This window comes from Gopherus flavomarginatus, chromosome 7 (assembly GCF_025201925.1).
Source record: "Gopherus flavomarginatus isolate rGopFla2 chromosome 7, rGopFla2.mat.asm, whole genome shotgun sequence".
Classification (NCBI taxonomy): domain Eukaryota; kingdom Metazoa; phylum Chordata; order Testudines; family Testudinidae; genus Gopherus; species Gopherus flavomarginatus.
Genome location: NC_066623.1, coordinates 73433347 through 73449550, shown reverse-complemented (window position 1 = coordinate 73449550; position 16204 = coordinate 73433347). Strand labels below are relative to the sequence as shown.

Sequence of the window (16204 nt, the reverse complement as noted above, 5' to 3'; positions counted from 1 at the left end):
ACTGCAAGGTCACCTGTGCTGCTGAGCTCACCACACTGACCAAACAGGAAATGAAATTCAAAAGTTCCTGGGGCTTTTCCAGTGTACCTGGCTAGTGCATCTGAGTTGAAAGTGCTGTCCAGAACGGTCACTTTGGAGCACTCTGGGATAGCTCTCGGAGGCCAATAACATTGATTTGCGTCCGCACTACCCCAAGTTTGACCCAGAAGGTTGATTTTAGCACTATTCCCCTCACTGGGGAGGAGTACAGAAGTCGATTTTAAGAGCCCTTTAGGTCGACGGAACGGGATTGCTTGTGTAGACGCAATCATTATAAAATCGACCTAACGCAGCTAAAATCGACCTAACCCTGTAGAATAGACCAGGGCTATGATCTGCAGGATTTGGACCAAAGTTTTTAATGGTATGTCCAACAAATTTCTTCTTCTAATTTTGACACATGTGGTGTTCTGTCTTCCTGAACAGCAGCCTAACGTCTGTGAAATTGGTGACATTTGGGATGTGAATTTAATATTCACAGAAGCATCTGCAGTGCTTAACTGATCAACATTATAAATATCATTATTTTGGTGCAGTGACTATGTTTTGCTTTCCTGCATGCTGCTTCAGTAAGTTTGTATGCAGTGCTAGCTTTTTTCCCCTCTGCATTTTAATGATGCTTGCTGTATTAGAATTGTCTTCAATTCACTATAACTATCTGCCATTTGTGGGGAAAAGTCAGTCAGCCCTACCCATTATTTAAAACTGCTACTTTATATCAGCTCCCTAAATTGTAATTCTTTCTCTGTAGGGTTTCAGGAATAGCATATATCCTAAAGTATTCCTGTTAGTTTGCATGTTAGCTCATTGTATGACTAGATTAATGCAAAGAATACAGCTGTTGTGGAAAGCTCAACTTCTCTGAAGATCTCTGTGGATGTTACTGTGGGGCCACAGGTCTGATTGTTAGTACAGAATGTGACTCAAACTTTAGTTATTTCACTCAAGAATCCTTCACGCACATGCTGTTGCTGAAGTGTTCTTCCCAGAGACATCATCTGTCAGGCTTTATTTGAATGTAAAATAGCTGTAAGTCTATTTGGAGCAAGAATGCTACTTGAAATGAAGCATAAGGGGTTTTCTATACTTCATTTTGAACTTCAGTTGTTTTCAATAATACTTTTCAAGGTAGTGCACATAGCTGCAGGTTAGCATGATAACATCCAAAATTGTCCAATTTATATGTTCCATATGAGATTGAATTGACTATATCAAACATCTCCCAGAAGTCCTTCAGCCTTAATTAATTTCTCAATCATATGCCATTGGCATATTAAACTCATTTGAAAAATACTCGGTAAAGGTCCACACAGGTAAGAATTACTTTGATCCTTCTGACTATTGTAAGTTACTGATCATTCTGGTGCCACATTTGCAGGGCTTGCTTTGTTTTTAGCTCCCAAAGGTCCATAGAGTTCTTTGAGATTGATCTCCGTATCAGTGTAGTTCACTGAGTGCCAGGGACTCACCATAGAAGCATTTTAACATCGATACAAAAACAATCATATACACTTGTTTACCCTTTTCCAAATGTTGAGCGCCCATCTTCAAATAGAGAGATGGTTTGGAAATCAAATATGTTGTAGCTTTTATTTAAATAACCAATAGAACTGGATAAAACTTGCAGGCAGGCAGGCAGGCAGGCAACCCTTAATGAAACTGAATCTTATTCACTAGCATCCAGCACTCTGGGGGTAACCTGCAAGTTATGTTAGCTTTGAAATGCTGCTGTAAAAGGGCAAAGTGGTAGTATTTCTATTCACCTTTTAATATCCCTTGATATTTTGTTTTGAATGACATTTGTCTTTACATCTTAGTTGCAGACAGGTCTAATGACTCTTCTTTAGATGAAGTGGCCAGAAGTGGCAGGGTCCAGTTTAAGGGACCATGTTCAGCTTTAGTCGTCATCCTGGGATCTAGCTCAGGAAGGTTGACATGACCAAAGTTTCCCAAGGGATGAATGGGTGTGTTTACGTGAGGGGTGTTTGTTCCTGGATGGCTGCTTCGATGGTCAAGGGTGGTTGGGAGGGATTGCGTAGTATTCCATTTGACCACTGACCATATAGCCCAGTGTACGATTAGTTGCTGCAACATACTTATGTGCTTAAACTAGCAGTATTCTCTCATGTGTTGGTCAGTTTCACAAGGACAGAAGGAGACCATCTGAGAATGCTTACTTAGAAGATCACAAGTATTTGAACACCAAGAGGCTGGAGTTATTTTAATATTTTCAGGGAGTCTGTTACAAAGCAATTTATACAGCTGTATTCTGGGTCTGAGATCTGAATAACATACAAAACACATGCAAAGTCATGACTCTAAGAAACAGTCCCAAAGTACCTTTATCCTTATATCGACAACTGCACTATTGGGTTACACAGTTTTAATCCCAGAGGAGTTGTCTCTTGACATTAAACTGTCCAAATAGTATTTATATCTGCTGCTGCCCTGCAAGATCACTTAACCCTGCACAGCAGTTTAAAAGTAGTTAATGACAGACCCAGCATGACTTGCCCCTTATGAATGATCACATAAGTTCGACCTGTGCTGTCATGGTTTATGGAGGAAGGCAGTTTGTCCATAGCCTGCTTCAGCCACAGCAGGTAATTTGAAATGAAATGAGACAGTTTCTACAAGCAGATTGATTTGGGAATCTTGCCTGTTCTTCCCTTTGACCCTTGACAAGTTGACACTACAAAGATTGTGACTTTAAAAAATGATTGGGTGCAAATACATTTAGGTAGATGATTTACTGTGTGTTAAAGCAAGGACAGTGCATTTAAAGTGAAGCTGTGAGGGAAGGTAATTGTAAACTTTAACAACTCATGTTTTATGTTTCCGTATCTTATTAATTATCTGACTAGGTGAACCTACTGATAACAGTGGATCAAGTACTTCATCCAACAGAGTCCATATAAGAGACCATGGTTACCAAAATTCAGGTACTGGTTTTTAAAAAGTCAGTTAAAAATACTTAACCTTTGCATTCCAATCAAAGTAAGTCTAAAGATAACTAATATGAGTCTTTATTTGAATATATAACCTTTCCATCCTACAGATGTCCTATTTTTGTTCCTCTTTTGTAAATACGATTATGCAAACATAAATACTGAAAGAGTAAGGTCTAACATATGATAGGTTAAGTCACAGGGAAATACCACAACAATCAAATGATGCCAGAAAAACAGATAAAATCAGTTATGTATCAATAAATATTTTCTTCTGTCCCCAGAAAACACGCACATCCTTTTCAGTTAAAACATTCATGTAATATCATGTAAAGTCCACACATTTTCCTTATTTAGAGTTCATTCTTTTGACATACGTTACTGAATTATTTCCAAAGCCAGGATGTGATCTCTTTAAGTGTCATTCTAAAACAAATAACTACAAATAGGTTGTTTCCTAAAAATTATCCCATGATGTTTCAGTATAGTGGTTAGTAAGCTGACATGAAGATAGCTTTGAAGGAAATTATTACGCAAAATTTGATGATAATTTTAAATTTAACATATAATTAAAACACAGTCCTAGATAGCATAAATATAGCTTGATTTAGTCACCTAGAGACATAGTTGTAAATGTCAGTACCTTGAAAATCCTCATTCTTACTATTGTCTTTGAAGCATAATTTTGAAGATGCTTGTAAAACACAACAATTCCTTATTGGTTTCAGTTTAAATTATTTACTATCGTTTTGACTCATATCTTCATTGAACTATGTTAAAAGTATTTTGCTGAAATGTTTCTTTATGTTGTCCTTTGGGTTTAATAGACGTGCCATTTAATAAGCTCTACCTGTAAGGATAGACTGTTTGACCTTTGTGACCTGCCACTGGTAGACATAGTATAAGATTGCTTTGTGAAATAAAGCTGTCGGTAACATCAACAAAATAAAAAATGATCGTATTCCAATACTCTCTGCTGAGTACTATGACAGCTCTGAAATATGGAATAAAATTGAAAGTAGATTAGTTTTGGGTCCTAAGTCATGTTTTGACAAGATATAAGAGAGGCGAACATATCTTTGAACTTTTAGTTTTAAAGTTTTTTAATGAAAATATTTATCATTTTGTAAGGTTCCTTCTTTTTTTTGTCACAACTGGGCTGTATAACCTTAAAACAATCCATTCTCTTATTGTGAGGGGTATAAATACTGTACTATCTTTTATATTAAACATCTTAAAGGATACATGCACAGTAAGGAATTGCTTGACACTTGTAAGTAACGGACTGTCATGTTAATAAAATAGCTTATTGGGGAGGTTGAAAAATCAGTCATTAATAAGCCACATATTTTTAAAGTATGTAAAGCATGTAAATACTGTAGACAAGAAGGCTGCTTTTGCCATATTTTCTGTTCACCTTTTGAAGTGTTTTGGATCTGAAGCAATAGTGAAAATAGCTGCCTTCAGATTCAGTCTTTTCTGTGATTGTTTTCAACTTCAAATACATTGAAAAGTTATATTATTTTAATCATCTCTGATTAATGAATTCATCAGATCAAGAGCATATGAAGAAGTAACACTGATGTGATTGCGAATGCCAAAATTATGAAATTCATTGCCAACCTTTTCTTTGAACTTGGCACAACAGTTACCGCCTTTCCTTTTCTTTATTTTACTATGTAAGTTAAAATGATGTAGCTTTCTTGCCCGTATTAAAATGCATAATGAATAGAAAGATATTGACATTAAATTAAACAGACCTCTTTATCCAAGGCTAACTTCAATGGCATTTATCTTTCTTCAGATTTTTTTTTTAGTAACTAACCTTTTATTTTAAAGTTAAACTGAATTATTGATAGAACAGTCATCCTCCCACCCCCCCGCATAAGTGTTACAAAAGAAGGTGACAAATACCAAAGGTAAGAGAATACAGCAGGGCTGGGATGAGATCATGAGTTGCAGTAGATATATAAATTGTTTTCATAAAATTTATTTTTTAAAATCAGTTCATCACATTGGGCTCATCATTCCTCTAACAGTTCAATTGTTAATCTAATACAGATGCATGAAAGTCACTCTTCCAGAAAACATTTAGGTACAAAATGAGCAGCAAATTTTATAAGATATCTGGGAATTCAAATCTCAAACAACCTAGAAGAACTCTACGATTTAAATATCAAACCACTACTTCAGCAAGTGAACAAAAGACCTGGAGTGCTCAGGGAAGTATGCCATTTCTTAGTTGGGAAGAATAGCCACAGAAGTTGATCAAATAAAAGATATTACCTCACCCACAATCAAAATGAAATATCCTGCCAAGGATATCTTTCTTGTTTCTAAATCTTTCTGGGATAATCCCAGATAAAACCCTAGCAGGCATACAGAGGATGGTCTTAGAATTTAGGTGGAATAAGAAAAGACCAAGACTAAGAGCAGATACTTTGTACAGACCCATTAAACAGGGTGGACTAGCTGTTCCAAATATTCTGTGGAACTATCAAACCCAGCCAGCTCAAAGCGGTAGTGGATTGGGGGCACTCTAACCCAGTCAAACTCTGGGTCTTTATTGAACAAGAACGCTGTAAACATCACTGGGCTACCATAAATTAAAAAAAAAAAAATCAGATCCTCCAGAAATTTACACACATCCTTTAGCAAAGGCTACTCTATAGGTTTGGAATAGAACTAGAGAGAGAACTTTTTTCCCCTCGCCAATGACGACCTATTGCAAATAAGCCAGACCTTAACCCAAATCGTGAAGCAGAGAGCTTCAAAGATTGTGAGAGCCATGCGATACACATGGTTGGCCAGCTATTCAAGTAAAGAATTTTTTCTAACTTTTATTTAGAGATCAAAAATAACTTTAACTAGCCCACTCTCCACAGGTACCAGTACTTGCATTTTGGGCATTATATTCTCAACTTTCTAGAAAACTTGTTTTATATAGAAAATTAATTTGAATAGAAGTGATGCCATCTGATCAATTGGGAAACAAAAAATTACGACTAATTGATATCAATCTTTGCAATTTTCCTGTGTCCTTCCCCCCCCCCCCCCCAAAAAAAAAAAAAAAAACCTGGGAAAAGGACCCGGATAGACAAATTAGCCTAGAGGAATGGAGTTTGATCTGGAAAAGAGGACCAGAAACCTCATTGTGTAGCAGTAAAATAAAATTTCTTAAAGATGCTGCTTCAATGGTACCTCATATGAGACAGGTTCAATACATTATATATATATACACACACACACACACACACACTGATTGAATGGGGATAAATGTTGGATAAATTGTGGTAAGGGATTTTATGCATATATGGGGGACTTGTCCACTCATTAGAGAGTACTGGGATATAATCCGTAACCAAATACTATAAATTGTTGGATATTTTATTGTGTCAAATGATGCTTTGGTAATCCTGCTGAGGTTTCTTAGAGGAAATGGTCACACAGGAGGAAATGAAGAATTAATCTCTTATCTGCTAGCTATTGGTAGGCTATGGATGGTAAAAGTAAAATAACCCCACCATAGAGGAATGGTTGAAAAAGATTGGCGGTTATAGAAAAAATGCACCAGTTATGTACCCAGCAAAACAGACAGAGGGCAGATAGATGCTTAGATGTTTGATTACCTTTTATTCAGCACTCACATAAAGTACATTCACCTGGAAAAAACCAAAACAAACAAAAAACCCACCCCAGAACAGTTATCCAATTTTCTTGAATATTGATATTTTGATAGAGTATTAGGTCTGTTCAACATGTGTATATAGAGATTTCACTCAGTAAAAATCCCTAGACATGACATATTATAGGCATTGTAATGATGCTCACTCTGTAATATGAATACCCTGTTAAATAAAAGATATGATTATATACCTGTATTATGTCTCTTTAAACAAAAGCTAACTGTTGTAATGATTCTTTTACAGGCAGTCCTCGGACTTACAACACAGTTGGTTCCTGAAAATTGCATCGTAAGTCGAAATGTCGTAACTCGGAACCGCAATCCACTCCATTGTGGGACCGAGCATTGTAAAGTCAAAAACAATTGTCGTAAGTCGAATCAGGATGTCAGTTCAGATGTGTTGTAAGTGCCATTCATCATAAGTCGAACATTGTAAAGTCGAGTGTTGCCTGTATTTCAGATATTTACACAACAAGGATTTGTTAGCTTGTTAAACTTAGTAAATAAATAAATAGTTTTAAAAAGTGAAAGCCTAATATAGATGCATGTGGCTCCATTTCTTTCAATACTTTTATTCTGGTTAACCACATTTCCAGAGTTCATGTTTGTTTTTGCAACTATAGTGCAGTCTGGTGACTGCAGTGATGAGAATTCTAAGCAGGTATTGGTCTTGGTTTAATTTTAGCAAATAAGGGACATATTCATAATGCTGTAGGAAATGGATGCATGTTCTATGTTTATCTCATAAAGAAAATCATTAGTTTCATGTGAGAGTGGACTTCAGTTGTACCCATGGTCATCAGCGACATTTACTTATGGGAATGGAGGGCACCTTTAGTCTTAAGTATAATTCTCTCCTGTGCTATTTGATACTGCAGGACCAAGACATAAGATCTATGGATTTTCGTCTAGCCCTGCACACACTTTGAGATGTCAGGACCCAAAGAGGAAGTTATAGTGTCTTACTCAACAGGCCAGATTCACTTCCATTTAACGATAGTTTCTGTGGCTGTACACAAGCATGCCATGGCCCTGGCAGCAAAAAGTTTGTCCTAAGGGAGGTTTTGGTAGCTCAAGACGTTGTTTTGCTGAAGGAGGAAAAATGGCTGAATTATTTTAAAGCTGGGGGCCAATGTGGCCCAAAAGATGAGGCACTGGTGAAATAATATGTTGATCCAGCCAATCTACTTGGCAGACTCTTCCATGGCTCCTCTGGAGGCCCAAGCAATATCTATGGAATAGCCCACCCAAGAGAGGGCAATGATGAAAACTTCACCTGCCCTCTCACTATGAATGCCCTCTGAAACATGGCACAGGTCTTTGGCACAAGCAGGTACAATTTACTTCCCTGTGCCATGTGGAGTGAATCTAGCCCAATGTGTCCATAGCAATACATGCCTATGCAAGCATATGGTTATTGAACAGAGTATCCCGCCTCAGAATTTACCTGATATGACAAAATCCTTTGCAAGAGAAATGTTTTATTTTCCAGGGCTAAGCCCAGACTCTTTATAGCAGGTGAGATCCAGTTCCTCCAAAAATGCCAGTCATTTACCCCATTGCTCAAAATAATGCAACCCCCCCACCCAATGTTTGTGCTGTTGATTGTAACACCGTTACATAATTTAGTCTAATAGACAGTAGTAACCTTGGCCTTGTTAAATAATCTCCTCAAACATGACTGTGAATAACTATGGTCATTACTTGCTGCTATTTGTCATTATTTGTGCTGTTCTGACACATATATACGAGTGGTTGTTTAACTGTAGGCCAACTTGTTTCCTCCACAGCTGTGATGAGGGGTTGAAAACTTGATAGATCTAGGTGTGAGAGAGGGTTGTATTCTTTTTGTGTTATCTTCCTGTCCCCTTTCCCCTGACTCTACAGAAGGCCCTCCTACTGGAGCTGTGGAGGGAGAGGGGAGCTGGGGCAGTAGCATGAAGAGTCACTTTCTGTTGCTCATCTGGTGGTTCCCTTCCCAGTACATCCCACCTGCATTACTGCAATACAGATGTGACATCCAGGAGAGCTAGGAAGAGCTGGATCTTTATTTGCTGATCCTCATTCACCTAGCAAAACATTATGGCTAGTGTTCATTCTGCTAAAATATGCTTGTTTTATTATGGCCTCCTCCTGTTTGTTTGGTTTGTGCATCTGGTGGGCTTCATTTTGTAACCTAAATAGCAATCTCTTTGGGGTAGGGACAGTCTTAAGAAGAGTTTGCATAATGTTTAGTGAAAAGGGGCTGTCAAGGGTAATTCCCCACTCTAGCACTTCGAGTGCAGAAGGTTGGGGGCCTGCAAGGATTCTAACAATTAATACTGGCCACTCTGGGCTTGTATTAAACTCCTAAGGTTTCAGCTTTTCTCTGACCTTGGATTGGTAGATGCTGCCACAACCCAAGCGCAAAAACCCCTTTGAGAACCCAGGAAGGCACACTTGGGAATTCCTTCCTATGGGGTACCCTCAAGCCCTTTCACCTCCCCTCTGGGAAAGACCCGAGAAAGAAAAACAAAGGAAATCAACTGTTGCCACCAACTAATTAAACAACATGTGCACAAATCTCTTAGGACACAAAAATCCAATCCTGTTCTTAAAAAGGATAAATTTTATTAAAAGAACAAAAAAAAAAAGAAAATATATCTGGAAACTCAGGCTATTGCTAGATTTAAAAAGAGCAAATACAAGGATTAAACTTCAAGAAGAGTTCTTGAGGTCCAGCTTGAAGGTTACAAGCAAAACAAAAGCACCTGGAGTTAGCACAGAGGAGACCACAAGCCATAAAAAAATAAAAAAGAGATAAACCTAATTGCATCTTCCTAGACATTCCCTGATCTATTTTCATATCTGGGGTTTCAAATAAGGAGTTTCTAGGTATGATTCAGATGATTTTTCACACCTGGCCCCAAGCTTCTTACAGCATAGTTCCAGCCCTGTCTCCGCTTCTTCCCAAGAACAACAGACAGACAAAGGGGAAGTTTTTTTCAAATTCAAAAAGTTCTAGTCTTCCCATTGGCTCTTTTGGTCAGGTGCCCACTCCCTTCCTTTTACCTATGCATCACAGGGAGACTTTTTAACCCTTTACAGGTAAAGCGAGTAGAGAACACCTACTAAGAGGAATTTTATGTCTAACTGACTGGGTCCATAAAAGGGAGCTACCCCCGACTCTTTCATTTATCACAGGGGCCATGATGCTTGACTGGGACCACTGGTTATTGCCATGTTACAAACAAATAATAATATTGGTAATATCAGATGACAGGGGGTCAGTATCCATTGACTCCAGTAGCTACTGTCACAAGGCTAATGACTGGAAATTCTGTGAGATGAAACTCATGGAGTTTTCAGAGCCTTGTGTCCCTCTCTCATTGGTTTTTCTATCCCCCCTGATTTCTAACAAACAAGGGAGGTTTCACGCACTATGGGAGAGAGTTTCCAAAAGTGCTTTAAGATATTTAGATGCACATACCCCATTGAAAGTTAATAGAACTTCTGCTCCTAAATCTCTTAAGTGCTTTTGAAAATCTCCTCCTTCTCCATCTACTTTAATTCAATGTTTTTTAACATCAAATTTCAGGATGCCAGATGAGGAAGAGGGCCACAGATTTTCCAGAAGAGATCAGAATAACTGTGACTCACAAGTGGAGAAGGGTTGGAAGAGTAAGCTGTGTGAAACCTGATCTTGAGCAAAGTTGTTAAGACAGAATGAAGAGAAGAGATGGGTGGGGTTAGGAACAAGAAAAGGAAAGGATAACTGCATGTCTCAAGGGATTTTTGAATAGGCTATAGAGCCTTTCACCTCTAGGTTGTTGGTAGTGATTGAAAGTTACCAGATGATGATTGTTTTGGAGGCATGTTTGAAAGGAATGTTGGCGTCAATCCAGTTCTCAGTCAGTACAAATCCCAGAAACCAGGCCAGTTGTCCTAGACTTAATAGACGTGGCAAATAGATCACTCATTCACATCTTGACACCGAGCTTCTAGTTCAGGGGATAGGTATGTTGGTAGGAAGGTATGGAGAAGCTTGAACTGTCGCTGCATGTACTTTATCTTTTCTAAGAATAAAATGAGCTCAGTATCATATCCTTATATGAGCGCTAAAGTCATATGCATGCACAACATGGAACAGCCTTACAAAACAGATAGATGAACTCTGTTCTATTCCATGGGCCATCCACTGCTTACAGGCAGTTAAATTATTTCTATAGGGAGTGAGTCCTAATGAGCAATGAGCAAACTCATCCTCCTAATTTCAAACTCATGCGTATATTGTGAATTTGAAAGTTCAGCTCAGTCTTGAGTGTTTGGTTCATATTTCACTTAGGAGAAGCTGACAAAAACAGCATAGGTTGGAGTGTGGGGCTGGGAGAGGCAATATATGTCAGCCACTCAGTTGTGCTGGCTTAGCTTTTTGGATGTTCTTCCATCCTTAATACATAGTACAGACTTTCTGTTAGCTAGGAAGACATTATTTTTAAAAAGGGAACCCCCTCTGAAAAAAGTGCTTGAAAAACAAACAAACCCTCTCCTCCTGAACTTAACATGGTTTTCTGAATGCAAAAATAGTTTGATGGGTTTCTGTGAAAGCGACTTCCGCAAAATATGCCAGGCCCTAGTCCCAACCAATTTATATTGTTAGGAATAATTCTTTTTTCTATTAAAAATCATTTCCCCAGGAAGGTCTGGTATATCTTCTTGTAAGAACTGAAACAAGGGAACGTATAGCCTTGTTCACATTTTTATCCATTTTGCCAGCAAGCCACTGATGTAAAAAACCCCCCTGCCTTTCAGCCATAATTGCACTTATTATGTTCTGGCTTTCAGAAATGGTAGTATAGTGCTTTTATTACTCTGGAGGTAGTCTACTGCTATCCCATGTCTAGGTCAGATATTGGTGAACTCTGATTTCTCAGCACTCAGAAAACTTTATAGCTCTATCTATTTACTTAATTCAAAATCTTTCCTTTACATCATGTGAACTAAAATCATTGATATATAGTATAGACAAGTAGCATAAAAGCATCTTTGACTTATTGAAATGTTATTCTTATTAAAAATCATTTATCTTTGGTAGCATCCGGAGCCCACAGTCAGGAGTGGGACCCATCATCATGCTTACAAAATAAAACTAATTTCCAATACAGATTATTTTAATGGGGAAAAATATTGCTGCCTTTTCTGTAGCGCTGTTTATATAGAAGACCAAAAGGTGGCAGCATTCTCTCCATTGTCATTGTCCTAACTGTTTATATCCACTTTTGTACATGTACATTTTTTAAAAAAGAGAGATAAAATGAAGAAGGTATCATTAGTAACAATGATTTTTTTAAAGGAAATAGATAAAATGGAGAACTTATTATTAGTCACACTGAATTTTATTCCACTTAACATAACGCAAGGAGTATAGTAGTGTTTTTAATTAGCTATGCTATGAAACGTGCAAATGAAAAGACAAGAATCGTTGCAGATTCTGTGTGTATTATGCACAGAATCTAGACATACAAATGTAATGATTAGCTTAATGAGTGAATGTCTGGCAGTATAAAATAGAATACTTTTTCCCTAGATGTAAGATGGGTTGCTTATTATAGAAGTTTAAATCGGCTACCTTAACCCAGAATTTTACTTTGGACAGATAAACACTGTAGCTTCTGTTAACCAGAGACAGAGATGAGTCTGTGGAATTTTTCATTGGCTGTCTGCCATTCTCTGGAGGGCTATTGATTAATAACTTGAAGGGAAAAAAGAAACTATTTTATAGTGATGGTTCGTCTTCGGTTATTTTGAAATGATTTTTGTGTGAGGATATGACACATTTGAGCAAATGTTCTATATTTTGAACGGTCCGAATCACTTTAGAGGATGGCTTTTTTAATAACTGTTGTTGCTACTTATCACTTTTACGACCACAGTAAAATCAACTGAAATACAACTTATTTATGTAGTATAGGGTTTATTTGATGCTATATCTTTATCTGTACATTTTTCCTTTCTGGGAAAATCTTTGTGTTTCTGTCTGAATGCTGAGGATCTGTTCCTTTTCCCTCCATATTAGCCCCCTTCTTCCCCTCTATTCTTGAGGTCCTCTATATTATGAACACCATCTTTCTGGAGGAAGAAGCTTAGACATGATTCCATTCAAAGCCCCGCCTCCCCATCACCAGTTCTTAATTTTTCATTGGCAATGTATAATACAGTAAATCTACTACAGAGTGTATGTAACTCCATCCTAGCTAACTCCACAGTTCGCACCAGTGTTTAACTTGCAACTCAGATGGACTGTGCTAGTGTTAAGAGAAGTTTGTTAGGAAGTTGGAGAGTAACTGCTCTTGTGGGTTCCTAATAAAAAGTCTTCACAGGTCTCTTGTTTTCTAAGAGTTATGAGAAAGGGATTATACTTGGCGATGAGAGTCATAGGACATTCGTCAGCAGCGAGAAGCAAGCTGTCCCACCCGGACTGAATGACTGATTTTCCGTGGTGGTTTGAGCCCCAATTGACTTAGAGAGGGAGACGATGATGAATGAACCTGGGTATCCTCAATGGCAGTGCAGAGCACTACTGCTGAGCTGCCAGGTTGCTCACTTATAAAGTACTATATATTATTTTATTAATTTAGGTTACATCAATGTATGAGAAGTAGCTTATACTATAATACATCTGACCTACAGACACTGTAGTATAGGTCAGTGGTTCTCAACCAGCGGTCTGGGGCCTGCTGGGGGGCCCGTGAGCAGGTTTCAGGGGGTCTGCCAGGCAGGGTCAGCATTAGACTCACTGGGGCCCATGGCAGAAAGCCGAAGCCCTTGAAGCCCAGGGCCGTGAGCCCTGCCACCCAGGGCTGAAGCCGAAGCCTGAGCAATGTAGCTTCGCAGGGGCCCTTGTAGCATGGGCCCCAGGCAATTACCCTGCTTGCTACCTGCTAATGCTGGCCCTGGCTTTTACATGCAAAAAACAGTGGAGTTTTTAAGCATGGTGGAGGGGGCTCAGATAGAAAAAGGTTTAGAACCCCTGACATAGGTCACTTCTAGAAGTCACTCTCTTATGGCTTTTCTCCTCCCCCTGCCTTAATTGAAAGATAGTGTTTGGAGGTGATGACAAAAGGCATCTATCTGACCAGTACTAGATATGCTTGCACAGCTCTGTGTATGCTCCCATAATGTACAAAGCAGCAATTGTGTGTCAGCTCTAAAACGAAGTTTATGATGTTTTTGAAGACTTTGTTAGTGCCTGTCAATATTAATCTAGAAATGGCAATTGCAGTACAGCATGTTGAGAAGTTAGTTTATAGATCTGACGGAGCTTGCCAAGAGGACTGTATCCCAGAAGTGGTGATATCCTGGACGAGAGGAATCAAAAGCAAGGGAGGGTTTTTTGATTGATTAAAGAGCTGCAATATTGCACTGTCATCACTATGAAAGTGGCCATGGAACTGCTGCCTAATGTCACTAGTAAGCCAACAGGGAAGTATATCTTTTTAAAATACAAATACGTATGGAATAGTTAATCTGGTGACACATGTCTCTATAGACTTGCTAAATCTCACTATTCTCAAAGCGATTTCTTCAGGATGAATTTTAAAAAGATTTTAAGTATCTCATTTAATGATGAAGAGTTTCCAATGTGTTTCAATGAAACATTTATTCCTAATTTATTTTTTTAACCTCATGCTTTTTTTCAAATTATTAAAGTTCTATTTGTCACTTTTGTTTTATTTAGCAGTAAGTGAAAAACCAAGAAATGTGTTGGAATCCTCAATCTGAGCATGTGCGGTATCTGTCTAGGCCCACATATGGCCTCCTCATCAGAGTATATGAACACCTGATGATAATGAATGGACCCTGTGAGGTTAGAGAAGTATTATCCTCATTTCACAGAAGAGAAACTGAGGTGCAGGGCACATTGTCACATATGTAAGGTTGGGGCGGCTCCAGGCCCCAGCACGCTAAGCGCGTGCTTGGGACAGTATGCCACGAGGGGCGCTCTGCCGGTTGCCGGGAGGGTGACAGGCAGGCAGCCTTCAGCGGCATGCCTGTGGAGGGTCTGCTGGTCCTGCGGCTCTGGTGGACCTTCCGCTGGCATGCCTGCGGGAGGTCCATTGGAGCCGTGGGACCGGCGACCGGCAGAGTGCCCCCCGCGGCATGCCGCCATGCTTGGGGCAGCGAAATATCTAGAGCTGCCTCTGTGTAAGATCATACAGGGAGTCTGTGGCTGAGCCTGGAATTGTACGTAGGTGTCCTGAGTCTAAGGGACTCCAAATATGCATGCGCAAAATTTGCATGCAAGCCTTTGGATATTTCCACTTGCAAGTTATGCGAATAAGAAAAGATTTGTATGGAAACAGGTACTGGTATACAGATAGCCCAAGCTGTGCGAGCAGGTGAAGAACTATTGCATACAAACAAGTGTATGCAAAAAAATATTTGTTGCATTTTTAAAGTATCTTTGGAATTTGTTTCCGAGAGTTTAATCTTTTGAAAGGAATGTGCCAGGTGATGCATAGAACTGGTGTGGAGACTCAATAGGACAATGTTACCCTTTACTGACTTTACAGAAACATCTGTAAGTATCAGATGCCACTATTTCATGCTGAAATGCAACTAAGTGTTGCAAGAGCTGTTTGTTCCTGCAATTGTTCATCTTGTTCATACTTAACCGTGACTTTTATAGAATGGTGCAGTGTGACCACACCTAATATTCCATTGTAACTCTTTCAAATGTGATGAATGTTCTTCTGAAACGAGCAAGTTATTGCAGTACCTTACCAGGCTATTTGAAAATATTCTGCTATTCAGATCCTATTAAAATTCATGATTTCTTGCAAGAATTGCTTCCATTGTTGGTCTGTCCTTTGTGTGATCCATGCATACCTAACTCCGCTTTCCTACCATTGTTTGTGCAGAAATGAGAGAAGGAGAAACACTGGTGCTCCCCTGGACTATGTGTGGGCCTTTATTTTGATGAACACTCTCCCACTGGGTGCTGGGGGAGGCAAGTCACTGCTTCTAATTGTTTTGGAATGTTTTAAACTTTCCCCCCCGTTTTGTAGTTGAACAGGTTCATTCTCTTTCTCATATTTTCCTCCCTAGGATCCAGTGACTGATGTTGGCAGGGTTGTTATCTGGAAGGGACAGGTGTGTGAAGGAGAGGTGCTCTGGTTCAAATAGATTTCCCCCTACCTGTTGCTGCACGGCATTTATTTGCCTGCTTGGGGAATGATCTGGGGGATGACTGCTTGCGGGTGTGTCCATTGCTGGTAGCAGTTCTATGCTAAGCTCTGCCTAACTGATCTATCTTACGGTTCATCATCATGGCATCTGGCTACATTTGCCATGGGTTATATTGGGAAGTGGGTAGGCAAATGAGGCTGTTTGGAGAGTGCCAGGGAATAGTGAATATATAAATGTGAGTAAGAGTGCATAGTGTGTGTGTTTGTAATTTGGATGTCGTTGTGGGCCAAATTTTGCAGCCCCTAATCAGTAAAACTTCCTATTTACTTCAGTTGGAGCTTTGATTGATTAAAGGTTGTGGAAT

The 16204-nt window shown here is 39.0% G+C and overlaps 1 protein-coding gene across 4 annotated transcripts in view; it reads left to right on the top strand.

Annotated features, from left to right (window-relative positions):
- The window catches only part of ZNF281 (zinc finger protein 281), a 55671-nt gene extending 39991 nt beyond the window's left edge, over window positions 1–15680 (top strand). For 3 of the 4 annotated variants that reach the window (XM_050961406.1, XM_050961405.1, XM_050961402.1), the window contains 3 exons: window positions 2904–2981; window positions 6917–7074; window positions 15573–15680. The gene's annotated coding sequence lies outside the window, so the exon portion shown is untranslated. The remainder of the gene's footprint in view (window positions 1–2903; window positions 2982–6916; window positions 7075–15572) is intronic. The other variant, XM_050961403.1, reaches the window with a different exon arrangement.
- The last annotated feature ends 524 nt before the right edge of the window (window positions 15681–16204 follow it).